Source organism: Suncus etruscus, chromosome 5, assembly GCF_024139225.1.
Source record: "Suncus etruscus isolate mSunEtr1 chromosome 5, mSunEtr1.pri.cur, whole genome shotgun sequence".
Lineage (NCBI taxonomy): Eukaryota > Metazoa > Chordata > Mammalia > Eulipotyphla > Soricidae > Suncus > Suncus etruscus.
The window spans coordinates 119,433,523-119,440,770 of record NC_064852.1 but is presented as its reverse complement, the minus strand read 5'-3'; the positions used below and the strand labels follow the sequence as shown (position 1 = coordinate 119,440,770).

Sequence of the window (7,248 nt, the reverse complement as noted above, 5' to 3'; positions counted from 1 at the left end):
GGCATAATGAACACTCATATAAACTTTTGTTCATATTTTAAACTTTTTCTTTTTTTATTAAATCATATGACAGAATAGAAAATATGCTTGTTTTCCCTATGGAAAATCGTGTCTAATGGAACAAACATTTATGAATGCAAAATATCTTTTACTTATACAAAATCTTATATCAATTATGGAAAAGTGAAAATTACCAAGTATAACATTTATTTAATTTAATTTATTTTCTTACATTTTTTTAATTTAAAGAACTTTATTACATACATGTGTTTGGGTTTCAGTCATGTAAAAACATCACCCATCACCAGTGCAACATTCCCATCACCAATGTCCCAAATCTCCCTCCTCCCGACCCAAACCCCGCCTGTACTCTAGACAGGCTTTCTATTTCCCTCGTATATTCTCATTATTAGGATAGTTCAAAACGTAGTTATTTCTCTAAATAAACTCATCCCTGTTTGTGGTGAGCTTCATGAGATGAGCTGGAACTTCCAGGGCTTCTCTCTTTTGTGTCTAAAAGTTATTATTGCAAGAATGTCTTTCATTTTTCTTAAAACCCATAGATGAGTGAGACCATTCTGTGTCTTTCTCTCTCTCTCTGACTTATTTCACGCAGCATAATAGATTCCATGTACATCCATGTATAGAAAAATTCATGACTTCATCTCTCCTGACAGCTGCATAATATTCCATTGTGTATACGTACCACAGTTTCTTTAGCCATTCATCTGTTGAAGGGTATCTTGGCTGTTTCCAGAGTCTTGCTATGGTAAATAGTGCGGCAATGAATATAGGTGTAAGTAAGGGGTTTTTGTATTGTATTTTTGTGTTCCTAGGGTATATTTCTAGGAGTGGTGTAGCTGGGTCATATGGGAGCTTGATTTCCAGTTTTTGGAGAAATATCCATATTGCTTTCCATAAAGGTTGAACTAGACGGCATTCCCACCAGCAGTGGATAAGAGTTCCTTTCTCTCCACATCCCCGCCAACACTGCTTGTTCTCATTCTTTGTGATGTGTGCCAATCTCTGGGGTGTGAGGTGGTAACTCATAGTCGTTATGATTTGCATCTCCCTGATGATTAGTGATGGTGGAGCATTTTTTCATGTGTCTTTTGGACATTTGTATTTCTTCTTTATCGAAGTGTCTGTCCATTTCTTCTCCCCATTATTTTTTTTATGGAATTAGATGTTTTTTTCTTGCAAATTTCTGTCAGTGCCTTGTATATTTTGGAGATTAGCCCCTTATCTGATGGGTATTGGTTGAATAGTTTCTCCCACTCAGTGGGGGGCTCTTGTATCCTGGGCGCTATTTCTTTTTTATTTATTTATTTTTAAATATGGAATGCTTCACGAATTTCCATGTCATCCTTGCGCAGGGGCCATGCTAATATTCTCTGTATTGTTCCAATTTTAGTAGATGTGCTGCCGAAGTGAGCATGACACTATTTCTTTTGAGGTGCAGAAGCTTCTCAGTTTAATATATTCCCATCTGTTAATCTCTGCTTTCAATTGCTTGGAGAGTGCAGTTTCCTCTTTGAAAATGCCTTTAGTCTCAATGTCCTGGAGTGTTTTACCTACGTGTTGTTCTATATATCTTATGGTTTCGGGTCTGATATCGAGGTCTTTAATCCATTTGGATTTAACCTTCATACATGATGTTAGCTGGGGGTCTAAGTTCAATTTTTTGCAAGTGGCTAGCCAGTTGTGCCAACACCACTTGTTGAAGAGGCTTTCTTTGCTCCATTTAGGATTTCTTGCTCCTTTATCAAAAACTAGGTGATTGTATGTCTGGGGAACATTCTCTGAGTATTCAAGCCTATTCCACTGATCTGAGGGCCTGTCTTTATTCCAATACCATGCTGTTTTGATAACTATTGCTTTGTAGTACAGTTTAAAGTTGGGGAAAGTAATTCCTCCCATATTCGTTTTCCCAATGATTGCTTTAGCTATTCTAGGGTGTTTATTGTTCCAAATGAAGTTCAAAAGTGCCTGATCCACTTCTTTGAAGAATGTCATGGGTATGTTTAGAGGGATCGCATTAAATTTGTACAATGCTTTGGGGAGTGTTGCCATTTTGATGATGTTAATCCTGTCAATCCATGAGCAGGGTATGTGCTTCCATTTCTGACTATTCAGGTGCGTTTCTTGTAGGCAGCAGAAGGTTGGATTGAGTTTTTTCATTCATTTAGCCCCTCTGTGTCTCTTAACTGGTGCATTTAGTCCATTGACATTGAGAGAAAGAATTGTCCTGGGAGTTAGTGCCATCTTTATATCGAAGTTTGGTGTGTCCGTTGGTCAGTTTTGTCTTGAAGTAGGTCGTTCAGTTTTTCTTTTAAGAATGGTTTTGAGTCTGTACAGTTTCTGAGCTGTTGTTTGTCTGTGAAACCATGTATTGTTCCTTCAAACCTGAAAGTGAGTTTTGCTGGATGCATTATTCTAGGCAAAGCATTTATTTAATTGAGTTTTGTCTCTATGTTCCACCACTGCCTTCTGGCCTTGAGTGTTTCGGTTACAGGTCTGCAGTAAATCTCAAGGATGTTCCCTTGAATGTAATTTCTCTTTTTGATCTTGCTGCTTTCAAAATTTTGTCTCTATTTGTGGGATTCGTCATTTTGACTAGAATGTGTCTTGGGTGTTTTTTCTGGGGTCTCTTTTAGTTGGTACTCTTCGGGCATGCAGGATTTGATCGCATGTATTCATTAGCTCTAGTAGTTTCTCTAATGATGTTCTTGACTGTGGATTCTTCCTGGAGATTTTCTTCCTGGGTTTCTGGGACTCCAATGATTTTTTATTTTGTTTCTGTTGAGCTTATCATAGACTTCTATTTTAATCTGTTCCCATTATTTGAATAATTTTTCCATTGTTTGATCATTTGCTTTAAGGCTTTTTTTCAATTTCTTCTGCTGTATGGAATTGTTATTCATCTCATCTTCCAGTGTACTCTTTCTATCCTCAGCTGCTGTTAACCCATGGGAAAGCTGAACCATGTTTTTTCAATTCATCTACTGAGTTTTTCAGACCTGTTATTTGACCTGAAATTTTAGTTTCGAGTTTTCTGATTTTTATCTTCATATTCTCTTGATTCTTAGTGTTCTCTTCTATACTTTCTTTGAGTTCTTTAAACATCTTCCATATTGCAACTCTAAACTCCTGATCTGAGATACTGACTAGTTGGTTGGTCATGTTCAAGTCATCAGAGTTGCCATCGTCATTCTCTATGTCTGGTGCTGGCCTGCGTTGTTTTCCCATTGTCACACTTGTATTGTGGATTTTTCTATGTGTTGTGGTTGTATTCATTGGCTAAATGATGTGCACTGCCGGGAATCGAAGCGGAGCAGTCGTTAAACTTTTTCTTTTTTTTTTTTTTTTTTGGTTTTTGGGTCACACCCTGTGACGCTCAGGGGTTACTCCTGGCTATGCGCTCAGAAGTTGCTCCTGGCTTCTTGGGGGACCATATGGGACGCCAGGGGATCGAACCGCGGTCCGTCCTAGGCTAGCGCAGGCAAGGCAGGCACCTTACCTCCAGCGCCACCGCCCGGCCCCTAAACTTTTTCTTTAATGTTCATTTATGGGAATGAAATAGGATCAAGATACATTAATGTTTTTTTTTTTCTTTCATTTTTTGCTCACATCCAGTGTTGCTCATGAGTTACTTCTGGCTCTGTACTCAAGAATTACTCCTTGTAGACTCCAGAGATAGAACTCAGATGGGATACAGGAGATAGAACCCAGGTCAACCACATGCAAGGCAACTATCCTATCTGTTGTACTATCCTTTCTGTTGCTTTAGCTCTATTGATATCTATATGGTCAGTGTAATATTGCCAAATTGCTGTCCAGAAAGATTTTCCTAATTTATGCTCTCAATATAAAGTATGAAAGTGCTTATTTCTGAAAATCCTGTTCAATATTTTTATCATCAAAATCTCAATTAATCTAAGAGCTGAAAAGGGAAGGATACTATCTTAGAGTATGTTCTTTTGACTCAGGATTTAAATGAAAATTGCAGACACAATCTTAGCATTTAATTTTCAGCAATAATGGATACTGCTACTACAAGTATTAATATGTATAAGATTCTGTATATAATTTCCTTTAAGACCAATATCCCTGCTGTTGAGCAGAAGGCTATGATGGGTTATGCAGTCAAATCTCTGCCATATGTTTGGTGCTTATTATTAAGCCCAACTACTGAGCAAAGAAAGGCCTAATTAGCCTTTTGGGGAATTATTTTAAGCCTTCAGCAGTAAAAGGCCTAAAGTTGATTTATTTCCCAGAATCTATTTGTATTTGATGCCTTTTAAAGTCGAGTCAAACTAAATGACCAGGAATGGTTTCAATGTTCTGTGAAGAAGTTTCTCAAGTTTTAGGAGATGGGTAAAAATAATCACCTTAGTGCCTTTGCACATCTCTAAAAATACCATTTAAAGACAAAAGATTGAGACATTTGAAAAGAGATAGAACCACATTGGCAGTAACAAAGAGTTTGAATTGAACTTATCTCAAATTACCAGTGGTTGCAATTGAGTCTCTAAGCTCCGAGTTGAGAGAGCTATGAGTTCAGTTGAACAGAACTTGCTCTTGTCTTTTAAGGTGAGAATTAGAAGAGAATTTATGTAATAAAGACACATACCCATCTATGGGACTGACTTGATTAAAGAAAGCTGCTTCTGCCAAAGATTGACCTAGGCCAGACTTAAATCTGGACTTCTGAAATAAAAGCAAGTCCTCTGATTTCAAAATCACTCTATACATTACCAAGCCATGCCTCCTAAGACTTGATTATTTTTCAATAATAAGAACGAGTTACCTCCAGAACACTTGAAACACAATATAATTTCTATTCTTACTATCATCCCAATTGTTGCCTCAGTGATATTTTTCTCATTTGGGCTGTTATTCGGTGATGGCATAAAATCCTAGGCTTGTCACAGGTCTGCATGTGTTTATATAGTTCTTAAAAGCCAAAATGGTAAACATTGTGCAGATGTTCCACAGGACAGTAACCCAGCCTGCCTTTGGCAGTTTCACACACAAATGACTAAACACATCAGCTCTACAAAGAGAAGTTTTAGCATGGATTCAGGGACCTACTTTCATGAAAATGTTAGAGGCCAAGATTAATTAAAGCCAGGAGCTTGTTACTTTTAAAGATAACAGGATGATAATCATTCCAGAATGTTCCCCAGTCTTGCAATTGCCTTATGTGATGAAGCTACAAAGCAAACGTATAAAAGCTGCTGGCTGGAAGTTTGTAGCCAGAGGCCTTGATATTTGCGTGCCCATGCAAATGATTTTTGGCAGATGTAGTACTTCTGGAATAAATAATTGAATACATTCATGCACTAGTGAATGATTGGAAATACTTTTCTATTTGCACATTGCCCATTTGTGATGCAGCATGTAAGGAACAGTAATATTAGCTCCATGTATTGGAGATTTATTGGGGCATCCCATAGGTTAAATACAGCCATCCTTCTCATGAATTGATCATGACTGTATGAAGCAGATATTTCCAATTCTATATGAGAAAGGCCAACATTGGGGCTTTTGGAGAAAGAGGTGAAGTATCAAGACCAAGATTCAAACCAAAGTCTGTTGAATTCCAAAGCCCATGCTCTTCACATACATCTGATTTTGTAGCTTACTCAATAAAGATCACATTCTGTGAAAGGTCACCATTGTGTAGTATGAATTATGACTTAACCTATCATTGGCAAATCTAAGGTTATTGGATATGGAAGACTCTTGAGCTATCACATGGCCTAGCCATTATCATTTTGTAGGTGCAAAATCTGAGATTGTTTCTGAGTCCTGGGTCTTTTAGTTAATTTGTGGATAAGGATTAAATCTTTATTTATCAGTGCACATCTGATCTGACCCTTTTTTCATCTTTTTTTTTTTTAAGTTAGAGGTAAGGGCCAACATGGGAATCATGTTCACAAAAATAATGAATTTGGATTACGGATAGTCTAAATAAAATTACTGACACTGACTCTGTAAATCACCCCTATGTGCACAGTCCCCATAATAAAAATAAACCCTAAGGGTACAGATGTATGAGTGGTACTTTCACTGTTAAACATCAATAAATGATGGGAACATAGTAAGCTTGCTAATTGTGCAATCTCTTCAGCAAATATTTGAATAGAGTCTTTAAAAAAAATGATGCCCACTTTCTATATGCTCTTGACAGTGGGATACAATGAATTGTCAGTAAAACTAAAAACAAAATAGAAGTTAGACATAAAATTGTCAAACATCAATTCCTGCTCATTTGTCTCTGTTTGAAAGTAGGTTCTCCTTGCCTTCATTTCTTTTAGTTATATTTCCACTGCTCTAATTTAAGCCCACTTTCCTTCACTGCTGCAAGTGGTAAATCTTCCCCTCATGCTACTTCTCCTGGGTCCTGCCCTACCTAGATTCTACACGATTTATCTGCCTAACCATGTCCACTTCTCTATGGAATTCCTGTACTAGTTGTTCCTCACTGGTCAAAGGTCCTTCTTTACTTTCCAGCCTCATTTCCTTTCTCTCTTGTCTGCAGACACTGCATATCCTCTTCATATAGAAAGAGCTGAGCACAAAATTGTTGAATATCACTAGAATGCCAAAGTAGCATAAACAGGAGAGGATCTATCAGGACCTTTATACCTTTCCCCTGTCAAATACACAACTCAGATTCCCCAAGATGCTCCAAGAACTCACATTCTATGAACTTAGGGAGAGGTATGTTAGCTTTAAGAAGCTATGAAATGATTTCTTATGGATGTTAGAAAAATACGGTGTGTACTTTCCATCTCTAATGTTGAGCCAGATGTCTGTGATAGTCGCTGCTATCTGTCTATTTGTGTTTATTGGTATAAGTAAAATGGAAAAGAATGTGAGGATATGTTCTTGAGTAAATAAGAGAGTAAACAAAAGTGCTATTAAATTGGCATTCTTAGAAAAGCTTATCCACCTAGGCATGCTACATTAAATATAGGACCTATTTTTATTTGTGAAGTCTGGCAACCACTTCCCATCCCCATTTTTTCAATTAATAGATGCAATCTTCTTGCTCACTGGAATTAATAAATGCCCAATTTCCATTCCAACAGAGGTTGGCTCAAAACATGTCCACATATATAATCCAATTAGGACCAGAGTCATTTCCTATGGTGGAAAAATCTCTTTGGCTATGGTTTTTATCTTGGAGTTTCTGGCAGTCATGAGATTATCAGTCAAGGAAATGGACCTTAGAATACT

General features: G+C 37.3%; 1 non-coding gene across 1 annotated transcript; it reads right to left on the bottom strand.

Annotated features, from left to right (window-relative positions):
• Positions 1–1,331: 1,331 nt before the first annotated feature.
• On the bottom strand, positions 1,332–1,438 carry LOC126010643 (U6 spliceosomal RNA). Its single transcript, XR_007496662.1, has one exon. It is a non-coding gene; the product is annotated as a U6 spliceosomal RNA (small nuclear RNA).
• Between the last annotated feature and the right edge of the window lie 5,810 nt (positions 1,439–7,248).